A 22,482-nucleotide genomic window follows, 5' to 3' on the forward strand; every position below is an offset into this window, starting at 1 on the left:
CAATCCCGATGCCTTTATACAAAAACAGATCTGCCAAACTCCCTCATGAAAAAATCTGATCTAAAATTGGTTCTTTTGAGATTCCATATGGGTTTTCACGTCTATTTGGTTGGCCAACTCAGAAGTTTTCACACGTGGTGACACCCAGCTCCACATTTACCTCTGTGTGAGTGGCTGGCATTGTTCTCCCTCAGGAGGTTAAAAAGGGACCTAACTCACAATACCATTCACATCAACTTCCAGCCCCTGGAAAGGCTCATGGCTGCACAGATGGTGCCACACCCCAAAGTATTCCCAGCCTGCCTTCCCTTCCTGCATAGGGACTGAGTAATACAGAAGCCATTCTTACAGCTACAGATCTCCCTGAAACAGAAAACACCAACCACCTGGTACCATTCCACCAGCTCTCCTGCAACACTATCATATTACATTTTGACAATCATACCATAAAGAACCCTCTGTCCTCATTAAATGAATAAGGAAGTGGCAAGCTGGGGTTAGAGAGAAGAGGGCAGCAATGAGAGAGCAAACATCCTGCAAAACATGTTCAGTCCTGGACGCTACTTCTTGGAGATCTGTAGCAACAACACTAGGCAACAACCTAGTTTCTTGGTTAAAAAAAAACAAAAAACAAACAAAAAAAACCCAAAACAAAACAAACAAAAAACAAAACAAAACACAAAAAAACCCCAAAAACCCACCCAAACCTTCAGAATGGGCAGAAAATTCCTCCTCGCCACGCCATTCTGCAGAAAGTGTAATAGACAGTCACAAATTCCCCTGGGCAAGTGTGCATTGCAATTTTCACAATATTCAGTATTTTCTGACTTGAATCAGTGGCTTCTGTGAGCCCATACACAAACTGAGGAAATGCCTGAAGAAAACTGAAGATACCAGCTCCTCCATTTCGCCTTTGTAATAGAACCTCACTTTTACAGTAATGTTAAAGAGTTAAGACAGATGAAGTCCCTTTGCTGGGAGGGGAGACTGTCACCTGCTGGCACACGAGAAAAGGCTATCTCAGCACACTTGCAGGGAACCATGTGTCTACAGCTCTATATTCTGCAGGGGTCTATCTATCTGCTTCCCAAGAGGCCAGCTAGAAGAACAGACTCCACAGTGAATTTTCTCATGTGAGCAAAAGCAGTAATGTTGGTTTATAACAGGATTCATTCCCTTAAAAATGCTTTATGCTTGTAATACCAGATTTTGCAGGGCGGAGGACAAAACCAATCACAGAAAGCATTTTCAAAAGAGGAATGTGCTTGTCTTTTCCCCCTACACCAGTGAGCAAGGTTTCACATTAGAAATTAGGAGCAAGTTCACTATATTCTACTCACTCATCTGTGGTGTGTGAGTCTGGCAGGCCTGCTCTAATCCCACAGATGTGGGAAGCTCTTCAGAAGGACTGTGTTCTTGGGGTGCCCTGCCACAACAAAACCATTAGGGAGACCAGAGAGCCCATCTGACATCTTCAGACTGCAGGGAGAAGGGAAGAGCCATCAGTGCAGCTCTGCATCAGGTACAGCTGGTGGCATGGGCTACCGGGGTGCCTCCCTCACAGGTACAGGGAAAAGAGGCTGCCTTGCTCCTGAAACTTGTACCCAGTTCTGGTTTCTCTCCTTTCTTGCCTGTTGATGGAGGAAGTAGCCCCACCTAGCCAGATATCTTGCAGTGCTCCTCAGCAATCACCCTGCCAGAGCATTCCCCCAGCACTGAAAAGATCTGGATGTTTGCCACTGCATTCCGAGGTCTCCCCCTGAGATCTGAAGGGATGCCAGCTGCTGCAACTGTTCAGAAGAACAAGCAGCACAGAGAGGGAGCACAGTCTTCCCAGCCAAACCCCTTGTACATAATAAAGAAGTGAAACACAGAACTTGGTGCACTGTGGAAAGCAGCTGCCTACCTCCTGAGTTAAACATTTTGTCCAGAAAATTTCCATACAAAATAAGCATTTGAGTCCCTAAAAAGCTCTCCAAGACAAGAGTGGGTGCCAAGGAAATGCACCAGCAGCCAACACAAAAAGCTGGAAGAGTCTGTGGAGACAGGGCAGCTCCCTTGAAGCTGGAAACTGATGGCTCTGGCAGCAATGCTGAAAGGATGCTACAGTGTGTGCTGCAGCAGAGCTACCCACTTCATCTTGGGAGAGAAGGAAACACTGCAAATGGAGACAACAGGAGCTCCTACAATAATTGAAGGGGAAAATATGGAACTGTTCAAAGTCACTTCTCTCTCTCTCCCTCAAGGTGTTTAAGTTAAAAAGCATCAGAGGAATTTCAAATAATGGATTAATTTCAAAGACATTTGTATGATACCCTGTCAGACCTAATGAAGAACTAAGGGTTTTGAAACAAGTCTGTGAGACTCAATTCTGCTCACTGCAAACTTTCACAAGCAAAGACTCCTGTTGAACTAGAAGGCAGTTCCTCCACTGCATCAAGTGCCCCTTCTTGAAGCGACAGCTCACACATCTATGTTCACATATTACTATTAGCTCTTAGTAATCAGGTCCTACCATTTGAGGCATGGGGGTTAACTTCACCAAGCTGCAATCCTGGACACAGCTGCTGCAGCCCTGACCACACACTGCACGCCACCTTGTTAAGATAGAAGCTGCCACAGTTCTCCGGCTGTTACTACAGGAAAACTTTATGCAGGAAAAAACGTATGTTTGGGATTCTGACATAGCCTGGATAAAATATATATGCAATCCAAATTCTCCTTGTAGGAAGCTCCAAGCTGAAGTATCAACAAACAGACCAAATCTTAGAATAGTAATATTGTTGCAAAATAGCTTAGAATAAAAAAAAGATTCGACTTACAGATTTATTCCAAGGAACTGAGAGTCAGTAACACTTGGATATCTGTTTAAAAAGTGGTGATTTTAAAATTGAAAGTTTTCATTATCACCTCTCAGTTTGGACCAGCAAGTTTAAAATCAAACTTCCAACATAAATTTAAATATCCCAAAACTGTGCAGTTTCAGAAGTGAAGTAATACGATTACCGCATCTTCAGATTTAACAAAATGAGTCAACTTCTGCATTTCCTCCCACCCTCCCTGTCAAAGCAATTCACCCCTCTGTTAAGCGTTGCAGGACAACGCTTAACATCTCCTCCTCTCCCTAGCAATTCAAAAGAAGGCAACAAAAGACTCAGTAATCAAGAGCTATTCTCTGAATGAAAAGGTCCAATTTTACAAGATTCATCACAAAGTTTCTTACTCATCAGCAGCCCTGGCACTCTTACTCTTCTACCTCACACAGACATTTCTGGAATGAGTTTCAGGGTACTGGAGGGAAAAAAAACCAAAACAAACATAGTTCAGCAGGAAGCAGTAGAGGGTAAAGAAATGAAGAATCTGAAATCGATCCTGTTCCTGTCCTACACAGCACAACTTCTGTCAGAAGCATCAGGCAGAGCAGAACTATCCCCTAGGTGAGCAGTTTTCTTTTTACTTTTTCCATTTTGGTACCTCCAGTAATATTGACAACCTATATACACACAAGAATACTTGCAATTTTGCATCAACAGACTTGAAGCTGTTACCTTACAAGGCATCTGAGATCTTATATAAACTAGTTTTGGAGATTGAGAACAACAGATTTGTGTTAGGAAAAGTTCTACTTGGAAAGCTTCCTCCTTACTAGACTCCATACTGATTTACTGACAGACCTGCTAGGATGAGGACACACAAAAATTCACTTCAGAAGCTGCAGGAGGTTTTACTGCCATTTTTAGAAGAATATTGCTGTTCTTTGCTCTGATTCGAAGCGTATAAAAACCAATGAAGAGATTGAAACAAAGTCAGCAGAACCAATACAGGCAAGAAATGTCTTATTTGAGTACTGGACCTGGCATCTGGGCAACCTTTACAACAGAGGGCCAGTTTCCTCTCAAACAATACTTTCTCTGCATTTTCAGACAGTTCTGCTCTGGACCATACAAGGGACAAAACAATAATAATAATAATAACAATAACAATAATACCACCATTATTGATGTTGTTATTGGTTCATTCCTTGGATTTAAATTCATGTGAATTGATCATTACTAGTGCAGCGTAAACAAACCTCCCTGGAGATCTGACCCCTCAGTACAGGACTTACAGAGACAGATATTAAAACAACGAAAAAAAATCCTGAAACACTTTTTTGTGTGTGTGTGCAGTGTAAATGCATGTAAAAGAATATAGTAAAAGCGAGGTATGTGCAGAAAGTTACCCTAGTTTTGATGAATGTGTCTGTTTGGGAGTGCAGCAAGAAACCTAAGGAACTTGTTTGCCCTGGATTAATGTAACACCAAGGAGGAGTTAATGTAACACTAAAGCTGCAAAGCAAATCACAGAGAGAGCAGGAACTGCCAGAATTAGTCAAGCGCTTCTCCCGATGGTGCGAGCCTGCTGTTGGGTTCCGGGTCACGGCTTCCACACAAAAGTGCACTCCTACCTCTCCAGAGCCTTGCCCAGTCACTGCTCGTCCTACACAACACACAGGGCATGTCTCCCACACAGCAGCAAATACTCAATGACGGCTTTAAGGTTTACACCGCAGCATTCTCTTCTTACAGTTCTTCATGTTTAATTTCCTTTTTTAAATAAAAGCCATGGAAAACCAAATATCCAGCAGTAACCCTTGGCTCTGCATTCTCTCATACCACTTGCCTGTGCTAACGATCCACAGGACTTGCACTCAAGGGTGTTTAAAACCACAGTAAATGCCTCCTCCAGCACCTGAACTACAGGAAGAAGTGCTGGAAGACACAGGCATACAAGGCAGCAGAAGAGGACTGGCTAGTGGTGAGGAACAGAGTCAGCTTCTTGCCACCGACTTTCACACATATTCGTAAGACATGAGAGGAATGTTGGGAGTCAAGCTTTTTTTTTTTTTTTTTTTTTTTTTTTTTTTTTTTTTTTTTTCTCCTGGAGTGAGGAAAGAAGCAGGAGGTGTTACTGAATAATGAGAAATTACATCTAGTGGCTGAGTGCAGCATAAATGAAAACAGGTTTGGCACTTTCTGAAAGGCAGTGAAGATGCTGATAAGACTTAGGGCACCCGTTGTAACTGGTGACCTCAGCATGGACGGGAGTGGATTTTTATACCTGTGAACATGCTTATGAATGATGATTATGAATGCATAAATAATGCAGAATGATTGTACTTGCTTTAGTTCTGTGGCTGTAACGTGATCTTGTTCAAAAGAAAGAAAAAAAGTGCATACACTAACACTGATGGGCTGATGAAAGGAAACCAACAGTGAAGACCTGTTGCCACGTTTGTTTCACTTTGTACAAGTTACAAAAACCTCCTTAGAACAGTACAGCAAACTGCTAAAAAACTTTTCAGCTTTATTTCTCAAAGTCAAGTTACAGGAAAAGTTTTCAGCAAACATCCAGTGCTAAGGCCCTGAATGTTTATTTATTCCACAATTTAGAACAAAGACATCTAATCCTTTACAATTCCACTTCCCTTTCTCTCAAACTGTCTTGCATTTAAGCAAAGACAGTCTATATTCCTAGAGTAGAAAACAGGTAAATATTTGGTTATTCCATTTGCAAAAAGTTAAGCTGTTATCACCATAAAGTTGAAGGCAAAAATTTTAACAGGTAAGAGGATAACGTTTCTGTGATTATTTTTTTCTTTATCTCATAAATCAAGCCAGGAATTCTAAAGCAATTCTCATTAAAAATGCCCCTTGGGTTCTTTGAAGACATGGTGGCAGGCCAGGAAGACTTTTACAATTGTAGATTTTGGGGCAAGAAGGAGAGTTACACTTGAGAAAAGCCACATGCTGGGACAGACTGCACAATAAGTACAGCAGCAGTTTTGGTACAAGACCTTTGTTTCATTAAAACCTACTGGGCTGAATATAGTAGTAGGACACATTTGCTGACTCAGATGCTACAACACGAGAATCCAGGAGTAAGTTTAGTTTATGCAAACACAATTTGAAGACTGTCCCAGCATTGGGTGAATAACATTGGTTTGAAGAAGTAACTGCAAAAAGCCTTCAGCACCAGTCCATTTCATGCCCTGCCCACTTTTGCCTTCTCCTTGTCCTGATCTTGGCTGGGATGGAGCCTATTTTCCTAGTAGCTGTTTCAGTGCAATGTTTTGGATTTGGTATGTGTCCTGGGTTTTGTAAGCAAAAAAAAAAAAAAGGTATTCTATTCCATCTGTTGCTTATCAGATGGTGCAGTGTTGCTTATCTCTGTTCATTGTTCCACTACCCCCCCGGGGATATCTTCTGCAAATGGACCATTAAAGCTCACCAATGACATGACACATTACATCATACCATTTGAAGATGCTCTACCCAGGGAGGAGGAGCCAAACCATCCTCACCTAGATAAAAAGAGCCACAAGTGTTACCAGTCATCGGGTTTTCCACTGGTTTCCTGGAGGAAGACCAGACCCAACCCACCATTACTGGACCCTTTCTCGACGGGACCATCTCTACTCCAACAAGACCACATCTGCCACTCCAGGAGGGCTTACTTTGGACAGCTTCCAATACCCTGACCATTAGGGCGTCAGGTTGTATTTCTGACTCTGTTGGGGTTTTCTAGGATTTTTTGTTTGTTTGTTTGCTTATTCTTCTGTACTACAACAAATAACTGCTATACCTATTCCCAAAATCTATGCCTGAACAGCCTTTTAATTGCAAATTTATAATAATTTGGAAAAGTGGGGGAGGGGCTTACATTCCAAGGGAGACTCCAATCTTCCCTGGCAGATATCTGTCTATCTAAACCAAGACAGTATGAGAATCATGTTGGTAACACACTGATGTTCCAGCTGTGGCTCAGCAGTGCTCACCATGAGTCTGGAGCTTTTCAGTGTTACATGCTCTGCCAGTAAGGAGCAGTACAAGAAACCAGGAGAGAGAGAGTATGACCAGGACAGCTGATCTGAGGCGGCCGAAGGGATATGCCATACCATAATGAAGGTTCTGGACATGGGGGACCAGGCTAGGGACTTGATTCCCCAAAGAAATAAGATTTTGATGTTTCATGCACTCACCATTATCCATAAATAGTCAGGGACAGAGTTTGATGCCCCATAGACACAGACATTCTCTAAGTTCTTCTGGAAGGAAGGCTATCCTAAGAAACAGTATCGGCAAAAAGTAATCTAAATTTCCCTCTAAAGTTGTAATACAACAAGGCCAAGTTGCCCTTCACAGCTGTTTCTGTATAGGTGATGTTTGTGAGTAAATCTCCTATAGGTCATACAAACAAAACTATGGAAATTCATATCCTCTTGCCTGGACCACTGGCAGACATGGAGCTGAAGGATCTGTCAGTGGGTTGTGGGCACCCTCTGTGCTATCTTTATTACTTGCTAAATTCTCTGAAAGTTCTGCAGAAGACTCTTCCCCACTCCATGCAGAAATTCACTGGTGGGAATCCCAGTCAGATAACAAAAGTGATTCCCTACCTCAGGGCTCTTTTGTGCCTACCCACCTGAACAGCCCAGTTCCCAGAATGTCCTTTTCCATTTGTACTGTGCAAGCCATGCAGAGCAATAGTCTCAACTCGGCATCTGATTCATGAGGAATGCCTCCCCACCAAGCCCAAAATAAACAAAATCATGTTTCTGTTCTATCCTACTTATATTGCAAACTAGGATCTCAGTTAATTTTACAAAGCTATGCATGGACACAAAATACTTCCAGGACAAGTAACTGATGTTAATCTCTCTGAGCTCAGGCTACAGCTCAATTAACACATCTCACCATGAATATCACATTGCTCTTCCCTGTATCTTGAGAATCCTGCCAGGTGTACTAACACAGGAACAACAGAAGAAAGTAGCTATCACAAAACCTTGGCTCTTACATCAGGTGACTGAAATGAGCATTGCACAAGGGTGCTTTGATGTTATAAAAGGCCTAAAAAAATGCCAGGGGGTTGAGGTGTACTTCTTGCTGTGTTTACTTTCTTACCAAAGAGCACTTGTCATACAGATGCCATCTGCTGCATTGAAACACAATACCCGCCCAAGTAAAATCAAAATCTCCCACACCAGCAGGCTCTTTGTATAGATTAAAAAATCACCACTAATATAATTTTAGGTGATTCAAGAAACTGTGCTACAGAGACTGCATTTCTTGAAAGCTTCTCCTTTTGTAGGACAGAACCTCAGGTCCCAGTGAAGACTCTGCCCTCACAGCTGTGCACAAGAAGTCACAGTTCATAATCCAGAAATATTTGTGCTCATGTCTCATACAGAGAGCTGAGAGTGCAAAGTGAACACAGATAACCCCACTCCCCCTCATTGCTTCCTGATCTCCCTCCTTTCTCCCGTGTGCTCACAGGCACTGCAGGAACTCAAAGGAGCAATCCTGCAGTGGAAACCATCTCTCTGGGAAGTGAAACTGGCTTTAAAGACACTCAGCCTCTTAATATTTGTGGATATTTCCCACAGCCTGAAAGGCAGAAAATCTGGAAATGTGTTACGACATGGGCTTACCTACAACACCTTGGTAAAGTCAGGATCCCTAAGTACAAGCACCTCCTGGGTCAGCCACTAATAGGAACCATGGAGGATGATGCTACCTGTTGCACCCATTTCAGTCTCCTTAGGTTTCTTTATTTGTCTTCAGTCAAAATAATGGCTTTGGTCTGAAAAGGATCATGCAGTTCAGTGTATCTGCTTTATAATTAATAAATATTCTGAAATCTCAGCATATCTGAGTCTCCTTCATACTCTACAAGAGGCCAGCTCGACCAAGATCGTGTTAAGACACAGAGAACATTTTACATTATCTGCCCACAAAGGCTGCCCAGAGAAATAAGCAGCAAAAAAACCCCAGAACTGATGACAGAAAAACAGAGAAGGGCAGAATCATGCTAGAGGGACATCATATTCCTGGACCATGTTCACAGAAACAGGCTGGATTTTCCTCATGGCTATCTCCTTCTCTACCCTTACTAAGCTCAGCACCTCTACGCCTCTTGTATTTGAGGATAGCGTTTGAAAGAGACTCCATTTACACTTCTACAACATACAAGAAAAACACAATAGATATCTCAGGGAGGTGGCAGCTCCTGTCCAGTAAGATAGAAATAGATATTCCTTAACCATCACTCCCACCAAGGAATGCAGTGGACCACTGTTACCAAAAAAACAGCACACTGGTAAGGACTGGAAGCCTATCAAAGCTAGAAGCACAACCAGAAAAGCGCTTAAGCTACTGACGTTGGAACAGAGAGAGTTGAAAGCAGTCAGAGATGGAAAAACATGCCCCAAGACCCCAAAAAAAATACTAGAATGGAAGTGAGAGCAGAAAAAATAAGACTGCAAATTGAGACAGGTAAAGGCTAGAGGATAGGATGAGAAAGAAAATACTGAAACTAAAGCTTTTAAAAAGTCTCGGGAGATGTGTCACAACAATCAATCTGATCTTTAAAGATGACCTGGAAAGGTATGGAAAAGGGACACATATCCTTTTTCATTCTCTCACAAATTCTTTCTTAAAGGACTGTCAAAAAACCTTTTGCTCTATCCACATCTCTTCTGGGTTCTAAGTGTTGGCTCCACTTATTAACCACTGTTAGGAGCACAACTAGCAAAACAACAGGAGATTTGTAGGGGATGAGGAACAGATCAAAGAAAATCAGATGATTCTCTAATCGATATGAAAATACTAGGACAAAAGAGAGGGGAAGACAAAATTGGGGAACAATGCAGAGCTTTTAGAAGTGGCACAGAATGAAGAGAAAATGGGAAAATTAAATGGTAAAAAGGTCAAGGACATCTTCATTACCTTAAAATCACAGGGGTGGCCTAATATGGTAGAAACATGCATTGGTGTTTCAGTGCAGACAAGATCAAACTTCACTTCTGAACCGTGCTGCTCCATCTCTGGATTTGCAGGTACTGCAGTGGGAGTAAGGAGGAGTTAACAGCAGAGTTCTGCTCTCTTGGCACCACAGGACTCAATCACGCCTTATCAGGGGAGGTGCGTTGCCACACAACCACCAGCTCCCAGTGGTGTATAAAACAGAGAGAGAAACTAAATAAGAGACTAAGTAAAACAGACTCTAGTGCTGTTTTCTTGCAGTTAGTCTTCCCATTTATTTTTGGCTCAATACAGGGAGGCAGAAAGGAGGGGTAGAAAGAGAATGCAAGCAGATTATATATTTGTATTCTTGTTTTCCAGTCTTTCCAGAAAGGCCAGTTTTGTAAACAGAGAGAAAGCTGAGATTTTCTTTATCTTGTTAACTACTCCCATGACTGTAACACACCATGTAGAGTTCACAATTATCTCCCTGCTCAACATTATCAAAAATGCACCGCAACTTCTTTTGCATCACGTTATTTTAGCCAGGCTATCTGCACCTAAAAACACTCAGCCTATTGTTACAACAGCAGAGACCTGCATGTTGAATTATAAAAATTGTCCAATATCATATTATCTTGGCTACAGATTTAATTTCATGGAATATGAAACTTCACTGAAAATCACTGTACAACAAGGAAACAAACATTCATTTCTTTTTTTGTCTTCTTTCCCTTTATATTAAGTGTGAGCCTACTACAACTCCCTCTGGGAGGATATTTTTCGTACAAAGCCACATTCTTTGGGTCTCATCCACATAAACCATCATTGAACTGTATGAGATCAGCCACAACAGCAGAGAAATCAGGGTTTGATCCAGCATTACAGATACAAAATACGACATAAAATTAAATTTTAAAAAACAGGATAATAAACATCCATCTTTAAACGATCTAATAATGCAAAACCTAGTCAAAAGTCTTGGTTTTCAGTTCTACCCTTCTGAAATATAATACAGTAAACTAATTATAATTTTGCTACACACCATTTGGTGATAATTACCTCTCTGTGGGCCATACTGTTACTTGAGTACAAATCATGGGAATGTTTAAAATAGTCATTATTTCAGTATCACTTTATTCTTGATCCTTAAGTAAGCAAGGCCTAAAAATCCCACTTACAGAGCATAAGGGAAGTGATTTTCAAATGGTACTTGAAAAAAAACTACTAACTTTTGCATTACAGACACTTTTGCCTAACTTTGTTTTCCCTGAAACACCACATATATTTTGAGCTAAGCTTAACATATACAAACCATGAAAAACTTTTGTTAGCAGAAGAGTGGATACTCATACTCAAAATTTGAATCATGACAACTGATCAACTGAAGGTCAGTTTACTTTTTACAAGTAAAAAGGACAGACATACAACAGACGCTTGCTGCTATATTAAAATTTACAATGTGACTTTATTAATAACAATCAAACTAAGACACTGCCTACATAGTTAATGCTTTCCAAAATCTCAGTATTTTGGGGAAGGTGACAAGTATACAGCTCCCTAGAATGACAGAAAAATCCTTCATCTTACTGTGAAACACTGTCGCACATATTTACTAATGTGCTGAGAAATTCCATCATAGTGTCACTCTCCTCTGATAACCCTTCCTGGCTTAGTTTACCTGAAAAGCACATTTAGTGCTTTTTTCACTAAGGCCAGGTATCTGAGTGTTTCATGAGAGTTACACAGGCCTGAAACACAGAGCAAGTTCTCAATTTCAGTGACACTCTTTATTCCATGTCTGGGAAAAACTGAGAATGGGTCCCAGAGAAAACTAGCTTTACACCACAGCCTCCTGAGCAGCTCAACACTTATTTCAGCCTAGCCAAGGAGAGAGTCTGGATTTCAAATTGTGAGGAGAACAAACAAACCTTTAAAATGTTCGTTTGGTTTTTTTTTTCTTTCAAGTGCTGTGCTCAGTTCTTCTGAAAGCACCCTTACCTGTTTTCTTGGTGTGCCTGCTCACCAAAACCAGCTCGTCCCATGTAAGTATATTCAGACACTTGCTGCATGTACAAACCCACAAATAATATGTAAGCAAATTCAAATTCATATTATTACAACTTTTCAAAACAATTATTCTTAAAAGCTGGAAATACATTTATACAAGTTCTGTGTGCTTGATTTTGAATAAAAGATGTTTCTGTCTTGCATGCCAAGTATCCATTTCAGGATTACAAACAAAAAGAAGAAAAACCTGGCACAGTTCTAGTAAATGAAGCAGCAACATCCTCTTCATGTGTATGTCTGCAGTTATAGACATGAAAGGCTAAATGCTCTAAAAGAATATGGAACCCAGAAGTTTGCTTTTAAACTTCTGAGCCATGTGTTGGTGGGCAGAGATAAGGGGAACAGAAAGAAGGCAGAAAAAACTTGGGTTTGTTTTTTCAACCTAAATTACTCTTTTATGGAGACTATGAATCCGGGAGCAATTTCTTAGAATATTGGGTTTTTGCAGTTAAGAGACTCTGCCAAAGACCAGAGCTCCTATCTACAAATTCTCCTTTGATTTATTGATATGGCATGCTACTGAGTGCAAGTATCCATACCACTCTTTTAATTCTGCCATTCACTTTCCCATTGGGACCCATCTTGCTTCCAGGTAAACAAAGTGTAAAATTCCTATTGAGAAAGAATGAATAAGCAAAGCAGAGCTAAATATAGAAATAGAACCTGTTCTGACAAGTAGGAAGAATGAGAAGCAGGAGTTACTGTAACACATGCAGGGCTTTCTTTGACCAAAACTAAACCCCAAACAGAATACTGAAACTTAAAATCTCATTAAGCAAGCTGGGATTGCTTAATGATTAGATAGAGCTGAATGTTGCTTGTTGTTTGGATACAAGACAGATGTTTAAATTAAGCTACTTCACATTAGTGGGGAGTGTACACGTAGCCTGTTACCACAGTTGCACTGATGTGAAGTTATTCCTCAATAACTCATGTCCAATCCCCAAAGATTCCCTTCAAAGGAAGGAAGGCTGCTTAAAAGGAAAAAACAAAAAGTAAACCCACAAAAAAAAGTCCCAGTATCATAAAAACTAGGCAGTCATGGGATAACAGGAAAAGTCCTCATCTGTACAGAGAACCAGTTAGACAGGAAATAAACAGTACAAGGTCAGTCTTCCCAAGAGAAGGTCACTAAGCCTGCAGCCCTACGGCCATCTGCATTAAGCATATATTGTGTTCATTATACCCACTAATGAATCACAAGGGGACAGGGAAAGATTACAACTGTTAAAATGGCTGGTAGATTTCAATACCATTTAAACACACTCTGGTATTTGTGGTGGGAAAAAACACCTCAACTTCATAAGCATAATGATGGGCCTGGGATAATACAGCAATGAAGTCCTGGATTGACAGTGGATTGTCCTTACGAAAGCATCAGCACAGTTAAAAAGCAAGAAGGGTACTAAAAAAATTATTACTGCAGAGAGTACAACCAAACCTACCTTTATTCAATCATCTAAGAAACTCAATTGCGTCTTAGAAGTTGTAAGTCTGGCCTTCTCCTCTTTGAAAAGGTTTAGCAAAACTAAAGGTTTTGCTAAAAACCTTTAGGTTTCAAGGACGGAGAACATAAGACAACCAAAGGTAGGATATAATTAAGTAGAAGAAAATCAGGTTGGAGAAATACTAGAAGACATCAGATTAAACCAGCATATTTCAAGCTTGAAACAAGTGAGAAGAAATAGCTCATCTTATCAAATAGCAACTTTCAAGCTGTGTTTGTCATGGCCTTTCTTCTCTGATTTTCTCAGGCTGTTTCCCATTCACTCATGTTCCCTCCTCAGCTTGAAAGAGTCACTGATATGGATGCCCTACAAGACTGAAAGGCATTAAAGAGAATATATGTCATCTTTCCCTGCAAATTAAATGCAGCTACTTAGAGATGAGAATTGGCCAGGTTGACCATAAAACCACCCACACCTCCAAACCAGGCTCATCATACCTGCAGCCATGGGACTTGCTCAGCTCCTGGCCACAGTGCAGGAAGAGCTGAAAGAAATCTCCCCAGACAGACAGTCCTGTCCTAGTCAGTCAGAGATGTCCAGCTCTCACTGCCTTCAACCAAAGTATGATTTGTAAAAATGGCCACACAGAGAAGCTGCTAATGTTAGGCATTCTGTTATTCCAACTATGCCAAAAGCATCTATGTCATTTCCTAAGTTTTTGGAAACTCTTTACATTATTAGAATTTAAGTAAATTAAATTTGATCTTGCTTATTTTCAGGCCAGCAGCAACTAAGACAGCTAAGTTGCTTAGATAGCAACTAAGACAGCTAACATCAACACCCTCTCTTCACTGAGCTGTCCTCATTCATCCCCAAACCCAGTTCTGCTTTATCAGGCATGCTGGTAATGAAGCTGCTCACCTGCAGGGGCACATCCTCTTGTCTGTCAAGACACCAGCGAATAAGTGAAATGGATGACAGCCTCACCCAGTGCATGCCAGGTCAGGATTTCTCAAACCCTGGCTTGTCCAAACTGATTAAGTGTAGTCTTACAGGGAAAGAAGAGAATCCAACCTGGTAGCTGACTGTTCATTAATAAAATATTTTACTTCAAATTCATGTTTAAGCTTATTCCACACCTGAGTCTGCCATTCATAACAATACTTACACCATAAGCTTAAAAATAAACATTAAAAACCACCATAAGCAAAGTCTGGAAAAAAAAAAAACTGATAAGAAAGCGCTACACTTTTAAAATCTGGATTCAAACCAGAACAACATCAATGAAAAATTGTAGACGTCAGGCAGATAATTCCGCAGCCGGAAGAAAGACACCCCCCTACCCTCAGACCCATAATCCTCTTGAAAGACTTCAGCCAGACACAGTCAAATCCCAAAAGTGCTCAGACAGAAAATGAAGGAAAATTACTCATACGTAAACTTTACAAAATACAATAAAAATGAGTTAAGCAACAGATCTGCCTGGCAGTTATTAGTGCAATTATTTGCAACAGTAGTGATACAGTGAAAAGATCATATCCTGCCCAAGACTCTGAACCAGCTGCAACTTCTGCATCTGTTGCACAGATATCAAGCTCTGAATAGAATAAAACATACTTAAAATGATTCACTGTGACCACTATTACAAAGTTACACAAATATTAAGCTCATATATAATTACCATACATTCACGGTGCTTATTTTATAAAGCTGGCACTTTTTCTCAGAGACTGACCCAACCGAGACAATTAAGGGCACTTTAACTCAGAAGTGTATTGGCACAATTTAAATAGATCTAGCAACAGCTCTTCCGAAGGTGTCACACTGCAGATGCTGTTAAAACCAACAGAAAATATTCCTGACCGGCTTAAAGCAATCGGCATCTCAAACTGGAAAAGGGAATTATCCCACTGCAATGCAGACACAAGGAACACCCTTAAGGAACTAATTTCCATCAGTTCCAAATGCATTTTCCATAACACAAATGAAAATGCATTGTCCAACAGCATGCCAAGACATGCACACAAAACCTGTATCTTCAGCAGATCACTTCACAAAGTGGATGGTGCTTAGGAGGGGAAGGTGGCAAACTATGAGAGAAAAAGGGATAGGCTAAGTTAGAAGAAGCTTGTTTAAATCCAGGATTTGAAGGATTTATGACTTAATGATTTGAAGAGTACTCCAAATATGCTTTCGATCACAACATAAGATTAAAAAACCTAGGCTTTTTTGGCATCGGAGTATATAAGTTTTTCTCCAGGATTATGCAATCCCACTAGGGTACCTATGCTCAGCACATCACACCCCAGCTACCCTGTAGCCCCAGTATGCTCCATCTGGCTGGCATCCCCACCAGTTACTTTCATCCACCACTCGCCACAGATGTGCCCAAATCCCATCCCTAACCACAGCCAGATTCTCCCCCATGGCTGTGGCTTGGCTGAGATGCACCTCGGGTTTGGAGGACCAGCAGTGGGTGTGGGAAGCGGGAAGGAGGGAGCCACAGAGGAGAAAGCAGGAAGACACGAGTGCCAGGTGGGATAGTCTTCCTGTTCATGCCAAGGACTTTTAATTTCACCTCACACATGGCAGGACCACTGACAAAGGATCAGAAGTAAAACAGTGCAAAAGCAAGCCAGAAATCTACAGTCCTGCATTGTATCATGAGCTACCTATGCATTCGATATTGCACCAGAAGTACATCACTGAGACTACAAAGACAACCTCTCCACTGCTGGATAATGCAAGAATTCAAACTGTTGTACTGTATCTATTAGGCCATCCAATGGAGACTGATTTACCCAACTAACTATTAGTGGTCATAAACTAGATTGCTTTTAGCCTCAAAGTTCTGTGCAGCCATAATGCTTCATTTATCACAAACCTCTCAGAAGTGCATCCTAAATTGCCATTCATTTCATCATTTTTTTTTTAATAGCATTCTTGACCCTGGTATCAAACTACTGCACACCAACAGTATCCTTCCTGCTTCACTCTCAACACCTGCAAATCTCCAATTCAACCTCAGTGTTTTCCAGAAAACAACAAAAATACCTGTCTGACCCAACCAGCAGCACTTTGAATACAAAGCATCAATGTGCCATGCCCAACCTGTCAAAGGAAGCAATACACAGAGAACATCCCAGTCACAGGAAACATCCCAACACTCATACATCTGACAGCTATGCAACAAATAAGCAAGGACTCCACACATTTATTCTGACTCTTCCTAAATTCGGAACATCTGCCATCACAAATCCAACAATCTTCTGAATGGCAGCATAAGATAAACCAAATACATACGAAAGGAGTGGAAAAAGGGTAGAGAGAGACAGCACACATAATTCAGTGACAGGTCACAGGATTTCACTATTCTCACAACTGCTGTCAATGAACTGGAACAAACCATTCTTCAGCAGCACCTGCTAACAGGGAGTGGAGTAGCCAAGTGAGAAGTAACCAAGCTTCACCTGTAGGGTTCACAAGTTAGCAATGGTATGCAAGAACATTTCTAGGATTGTATTTCAGAAACTGTTCTGGAGATTTTTGGGATCAAAATAGCTGGATAGGAGGCAGGGAAGAAAACTAGCCTCTTGCTGTTATGAATTAAGGTCACTCTGAAGTGCAGCTCTACACCTTCTGTTTTTGGCTGGACCATTTTTGAGGAAGTCACATATTTAATTCCTGAATAAACAAAAGGAACTAAAAATATTTATTTCAGATTTTTATTTGCCCAAAGCAATTACAATCAATTTACATCTTTGACAAATATCTTGCTAGATCAATCTTGCCAATAAAATATGGCACCTCATTTGTGGTTTTAAATAAAATACTTCCATCAGGGACGTGTTGTACTGATATATCTCTAAAAAAAGATACAATTTCTCTGCAAGTTCATCCAAAGTCCTAACTGTTGAGGGAAAAAGAGGAATTGTACATCTGAAATTAATGAGAATAAATACAGTTGTCACTATAATTAATTTAAGAACCTGAAAGTGCTTTACAAATGTACACCACCTATCCAAACCAATAAGCATTGTTCATCCTGTTCTACAGATGTGGTGAATAAGGGACTGTAAGGTCCTTTTCTTTTACAACAAAATGACTCACTGGCAAAGTCAAACAGAGGTGACGCTAAAGACACATCAAGAAATGCAGCTTGAGGCTCAATTGCTCATTACCACACCCTACAAGCATCTGATTTATTAAGGTATCATTCATCTCACCTAGTCCAAGAACATGGTAAGTTTGATAATCTGAACTCCAGAACATGCCACCTGTGACAGGGAAAGATGCTAAGCCTGGTGCTGCAACTACATCAGCCAACACAGGAGTCCCATTAGTGCAGACTACTTCTCACAATTTCTGTTCCCCAAAAAAGGAAATACCTCAGTGAAAAAGTCTTGAAGGAAAGCACTTGCATGATCAGGAGGTTTTCACTTTATTTTTATCAATCATTTACTGGCAATTTCTTGTGTTCAAAGCCAGTCTCCTACATGAGGTTGGTAGGACTGTCTGTATAAATATTAAGGAGCAGGGAAAAGGGAAAACTTTCCAACTGAATACTACCACAAAACTCCTTTTTAATTTTATTATTTTATTTTCAAACAAAAACCAGGGAGAAAAGCAGTGACATTACTACTGCTGCTACACAATTCTCATTTACCCTTGCAGACTAATAGGTTCTCATGGACAAACAGGCATACATCATCAACGCACCAGGCATCTAAATACTTTATGTAGCCACCCAACTGTAGGTTTTGCTACATGCAATGTATTTAACTGTTTTTGAGTATTTTCTGCTCAGAAATTGTTATGAAGTTCTGAAGGAGAGTCATTACACCATGTCTTGTGGTCTGCAATGCAACTGCATATCTCCAGATCACACATCTCCAGAAACACTTTGTTTTCCAACTATCTAGAGAACGAAGATTACACAATACTTGGAACCTGAGCCTGCCAAAATAAGTTGTTATAAAACTAGCTGCGCAGCCTGACACATCACCTTGAAAGAAAGTAAATAACATTCTCCTCAGAACAAACCATAGTGTCAAACAGTCCTACCAGGGGATCTGATCCATGCCTAACCAAGGCCGCTTACGAGTTAAGAAATGGCTAAATTTTTCCATCTTTGGACAGAGATGGACTTACTGATCTTCCCAATATCTCCTTTAACATTGGTGGGGCATTCTAGATTTATTTAAACAACTAGTGGGGCAAAGATTGGCCTATCCACCTACCAGCAAGCAACTTTCTAGCTCTCTCAATGTTCTCCCTGAGAACAAAAGGTATTCAGTGGCAGACAACATGTTCTTTTGGTCATGTGCGTTGCAGAAATACCAAGCAGAAACCCAAACAACCACTTCACATATAATTATAAAATATGAAGACATTGTTTATGCCTTTTAAAAAAAAACAGAGCACTGTCTACAGCCTATACTATAATACACCAACACCCCAGGGCACGATAAGCTCTTCATTAATGCTTGCAATAAAAAGAACACTGCAGAACAATTACATGCCGTAGCCATGGATTTCCAGAACCGGAGCTCTACCAGCTACCAGTGCGTACTTACAAGGTGTTGAGACCTCAGGGGAGGGTGATGTTTGCAGCAAACTAGTGGAAATATTTTCAGTGGAGTTTTCAGGTGATGTCAACAACAGGAAGGATGACTTTGAGCCAGATTTCCATTTCTCATCAGACGCGGCCTTAAAAGTTGGAACAAGAGCGTTAAGACTCCTCATTTTCACCCCCAAACTTGCAATTGAACCCCTACGTCGGCACCGGCTCCTGTACCCACGCGGCACATCCCGGAGGGTCCGTGTCTGCCGGCCGGGGGGGGGGGTCTCTCCCCGGGCAGGAATAAAGGAGCACTTTCACTGCTCCGGTCCGGGGCACTGCCTTCGCCACTGTCGTCCCCAGCTGCAGCCCCGCCACAGCCCGGCCACCTCCGCCATCACCTGCGCGGCCCCGCCAGGAGCGCCCCCGCCCCGCCCGGCCCCCGCCGCCCCTCCGCGCTCCCCCGCCCCACCGCAGCCACACGCAACCGCGGCGGGGGCGCGGGTCGGCGCCGCGCTCACCTGCGCTGCCCCGCGGCACCGCTCCCGCCGGGCCGGGCTCGGCACTGCCCCTCCAGCGGCGCCTCCGCCGCCGGGCCGGGGCTGCCCCGGGGGAGGCGCCGCCGCCGCCGCCGTGCCCGCTGCGAGGGCGACACCGAGCGGCCGCGGCGGGCCGGCAGCGCACACCGGCCCGCACCCCGCCCGCCAGCGGCCCGAGCCCCGGGCCCCGCGACCCGGCCAGGAACACGGGGCTCTGGCCTGAGCAAGGCTCCACGCCGGCCGGACGCCCTCCTAGACCGAAACTGTTTTGCAGCTTAATTACGGAAGGTAATAGTATTTTGTGTGGGAGCAGAAGAGCTACAAAAGCACAGAATCAGAGCAGGTCAGGTTGGAAGGGACCACTGTGGGTCACCTGGTCCAACCTCCCTGGTTAACCAGGGTGGTCCCTAGAGTACATGGAACAGGACTGCGTCCAGACAGCTCTTAAGTATCTCCAGTGAGGCAACTTCCACAATGTCTCTGGGAAGTGTGTTCCAGTGCATGGTCATTCACACAGTAAATAAGCTCTTCCTTGTGTTCAGGTGGAACTTCCCATGCATCAGTTTCTGCCTGTTGCCTCATATGTGAGTGGTTAAGACCACCAAGAAGAACCTGGCTCCATCTTCTTGGTAACCTCCCTTTAGATACTTATACACAGTAATGAGGTCTCCCCTCAGTCACATCTTCAGCAACCAGGTTCAGCTCCCTCAGCCTTTCCTCATAAGAGAGATGCTCCAGTCTCCCAACCACCCTCGTTGCCCTCCACTGGACCCACAGCAGCTACATGTCCCTCTTGTACCGAGGAGCCCAGAATTGGACACGGTAAGATTTCCCCAATTTCAGGGAGGCCAAATGCCCTTCCCTCCAGTAGGGAGCCTGTCAGTAGGCTTTGAAGTCTGAGCTGAAGGTCGGAGAGGGATGTCTTGAAAGCTAACTGTGCGTGCTTAATGCCTCACCCACCCCTCCAGCTATCACATTATCACTGGGACCTTCTGCTCACCCAAGTCATGTGTGGGCAATTATGGGTGAACGTCAGTAATTCACAAACTGGTATGGAGGCAAGTTGGACAGGCTCATCTGTAGACACTGGTAGAAGAGAAAGGAGTTTGTATGAGTAGGCTGAGTAAAATGATAAAAGTGAGATTGGGAGAAGAAGGAGAAAACAGAAAACAAGCAGCTGTTCCCCATACAATGCTTGATTCCACAGATACACTGCTTTCAAGGGTTGTTCCTCTGGCTTGAAGGCATTCTGAAAATGCCCTAAATGAGCTGATGCCCTAAACAAACTAAACATTGAAGTGCCACAGGCACGTCCTAGTTGTGTCATGAATATATTCTTTTGAATGTTTTTTCAGATTATTCTACTTATGCCTTTTTCGCTAAACAATTTCTATGGTAGTCATCATTCTATGGCAATAGTCATACCAGAGATTCACATCAAAACCCCTGGTGTTCCCCAGGAAAGACTGACTGACTGGATTTATTGTTCTGATGCCTCCCTTATCTCAGCAAGACTTTGTCAAAACTACAGCATTAATCTGAAGCATTAATCTTTCATCTTTACAGATGAAATCTTCATTTCAGATGAAGATCTGAGGTCTCATTACTTAAGTTAAAGTGTAGTTGCTAAAACACATAAAACCACACTGTGATTCTTCACAGTACAATTTTGTTTGCTCATTTCCATATGCAGGATAGGCTTACTTCATGTGAATTTTATTTAATTTGATACTGTGCAGAATTCTAATGTAGGACTAGAAGTATTTGCGTAACAGTTAATCTGTGTGTTAAATTAGTTCCATATACGTAAAAGCTTGGAGAACTAATTTGGTTATGTTTGATCATTATGATTGAGAAACAAGGTGTCAGCACACTGTAGAAAAAAGCTTTCTTGGCATAGATGTGTCACCAATGTATTTCATTGAAGTTTTCACTCTAACAGGAACCGGATGAGACCCTATCGTGATCCTGCAAACCTAGGTGCAGATAGGCTCCTTGATTGTGTGGATGTCAGAGAGACAATTCCCTGTGCTTAAGCAGCATTAACCTTTTCTAATGCAGGCAGTTGATTTTGTATTCTTCTGGGTTCTTTCTCCTAGTGGGGAGAGAAATTAATGACACAGAAAGAATATAATGTCTATGAACTGCAGCTCTCCATGGACAAAGTCCAGTCACATCTATCACTGTGCATGTCATATATGCAAAGACTAACCCCTTAATTACCTGCCCTTACTACAAGTCATGTGACTGAAGGCTGGGTGCTGCTTCATTACGTGCAAGCAGCTTCAAAGTCAAGTGACCTGACAAAAGGAAAAGAAGAAAAAGGCCCGGTGCAGAGGGGACTGAAAACAACCTGGTGGCAAAGGAATAGAGGAGGAGCAAGTCCTGAGGCTTATGTCGATTCCATGACAGATTATATTGCCAAGGATTGGCAGAAATGTTTCAGCCCTACTCTAAAAACCTATCTGGCAATGGGCCTGGAGTCTGTGTGGCTTTGAACCTGAAGCTGTGGCTAGGTAGTGGGTCACTGATATCAGTTGTGGGAAGGTTGTGGGAAGAGCTGCATTGCAACCAGTCCTCTTTTTTGAGTTTCTACACCCTGATTTTAGCATTTTAATATATCCAAATTATTCTCTCTCTCTCATTGGTCATGTTTCATAGCTCTTCAGAAGAAACCTAATACAGACATTTCTGGCCAAGACGCATATTCCAAAGCCGGCCTTGAAACCTAACAGCCCTTTGTGCACATCTGTCTCACTGATCACTTGATCAGCTGGTGTGTGAGACAGATGGTCCTTCATTACACACCAGGAAACTCTTCCTCTTTCCATCAGTTTCAGCAGGCTAATGCCTGTCAGGGCTGTCCCAAGACACAATGCTGAAAATGTGACTGGTAAAAAAATCCTGCTCCAAACCTAAGTCCTAATTCCTTTTACAGGATTTAACTTTGAAAGGTTTCCCATAATCTTTTAGTACATTGTTAATCTGTTCAAGCAGAACTTCCATACAGGTTGATATGTTGAGAATAAAGGCAGGCCTTTCAATAAATTTGTATATTAATAGGCAAGGGGGATTTCTCC

At 42.1% G+C, this 22,482-nt stretch overlaps 1 protein-coding gene across 5 annotated transcripts in view; it reads right to left on the minus strand.

Annotated features, from left to right (window-relative positions):
- ANKRD6 (ankyrin repeat domain 6) overlaps positions 1–19,464 on the minus strand; it is an 87,846-nt gene extending 68,382 nt beyond the window's left edge. For 3 of the 5 annotated variants that reach the window (XM_066179563.1, XM_066179562.1, XM_066179558.1), the window contains exons 1-2: positions 19,385–19,464; positions 18,880–19,012 (exon numbers count right to left, since the gene is read on the minus strand). The gene's annotated coding sequence lies outside the window, so the exon portion shown is untranslated. Of the gene's footprint in view, positions 1–9,770; positions 9,790–18,879; positions 19,013–19,100; positions 19,114–19,384 lie in introns of those variants that run through there. The other 2 variants (XM_066179559.1, XM_066179561.1) reach the window with 2 other exon arrangements.
- Between the last annotated feature and the right edge of the window lie 3,018 nt (positions 19,465–22,482).

This window comes from Chamaea fasciata, unplaced genomic scaffold, assembly GCF_029207755.1.
Source record: "Chamaea fasciata isolate MVZ Bird 193981 ecotype frontalis unplaced genomic scaffold, bChaFas1.0.hap1 SCAF_3, whole genome shotgun sequence".
In the NCBI taxonomy this organism is placed as follows: Eukaryota; Metazoa; Chordata; class Aves; order Passeriformes; family Sylviidae; genus Chamaea; species Chamaea fasciata.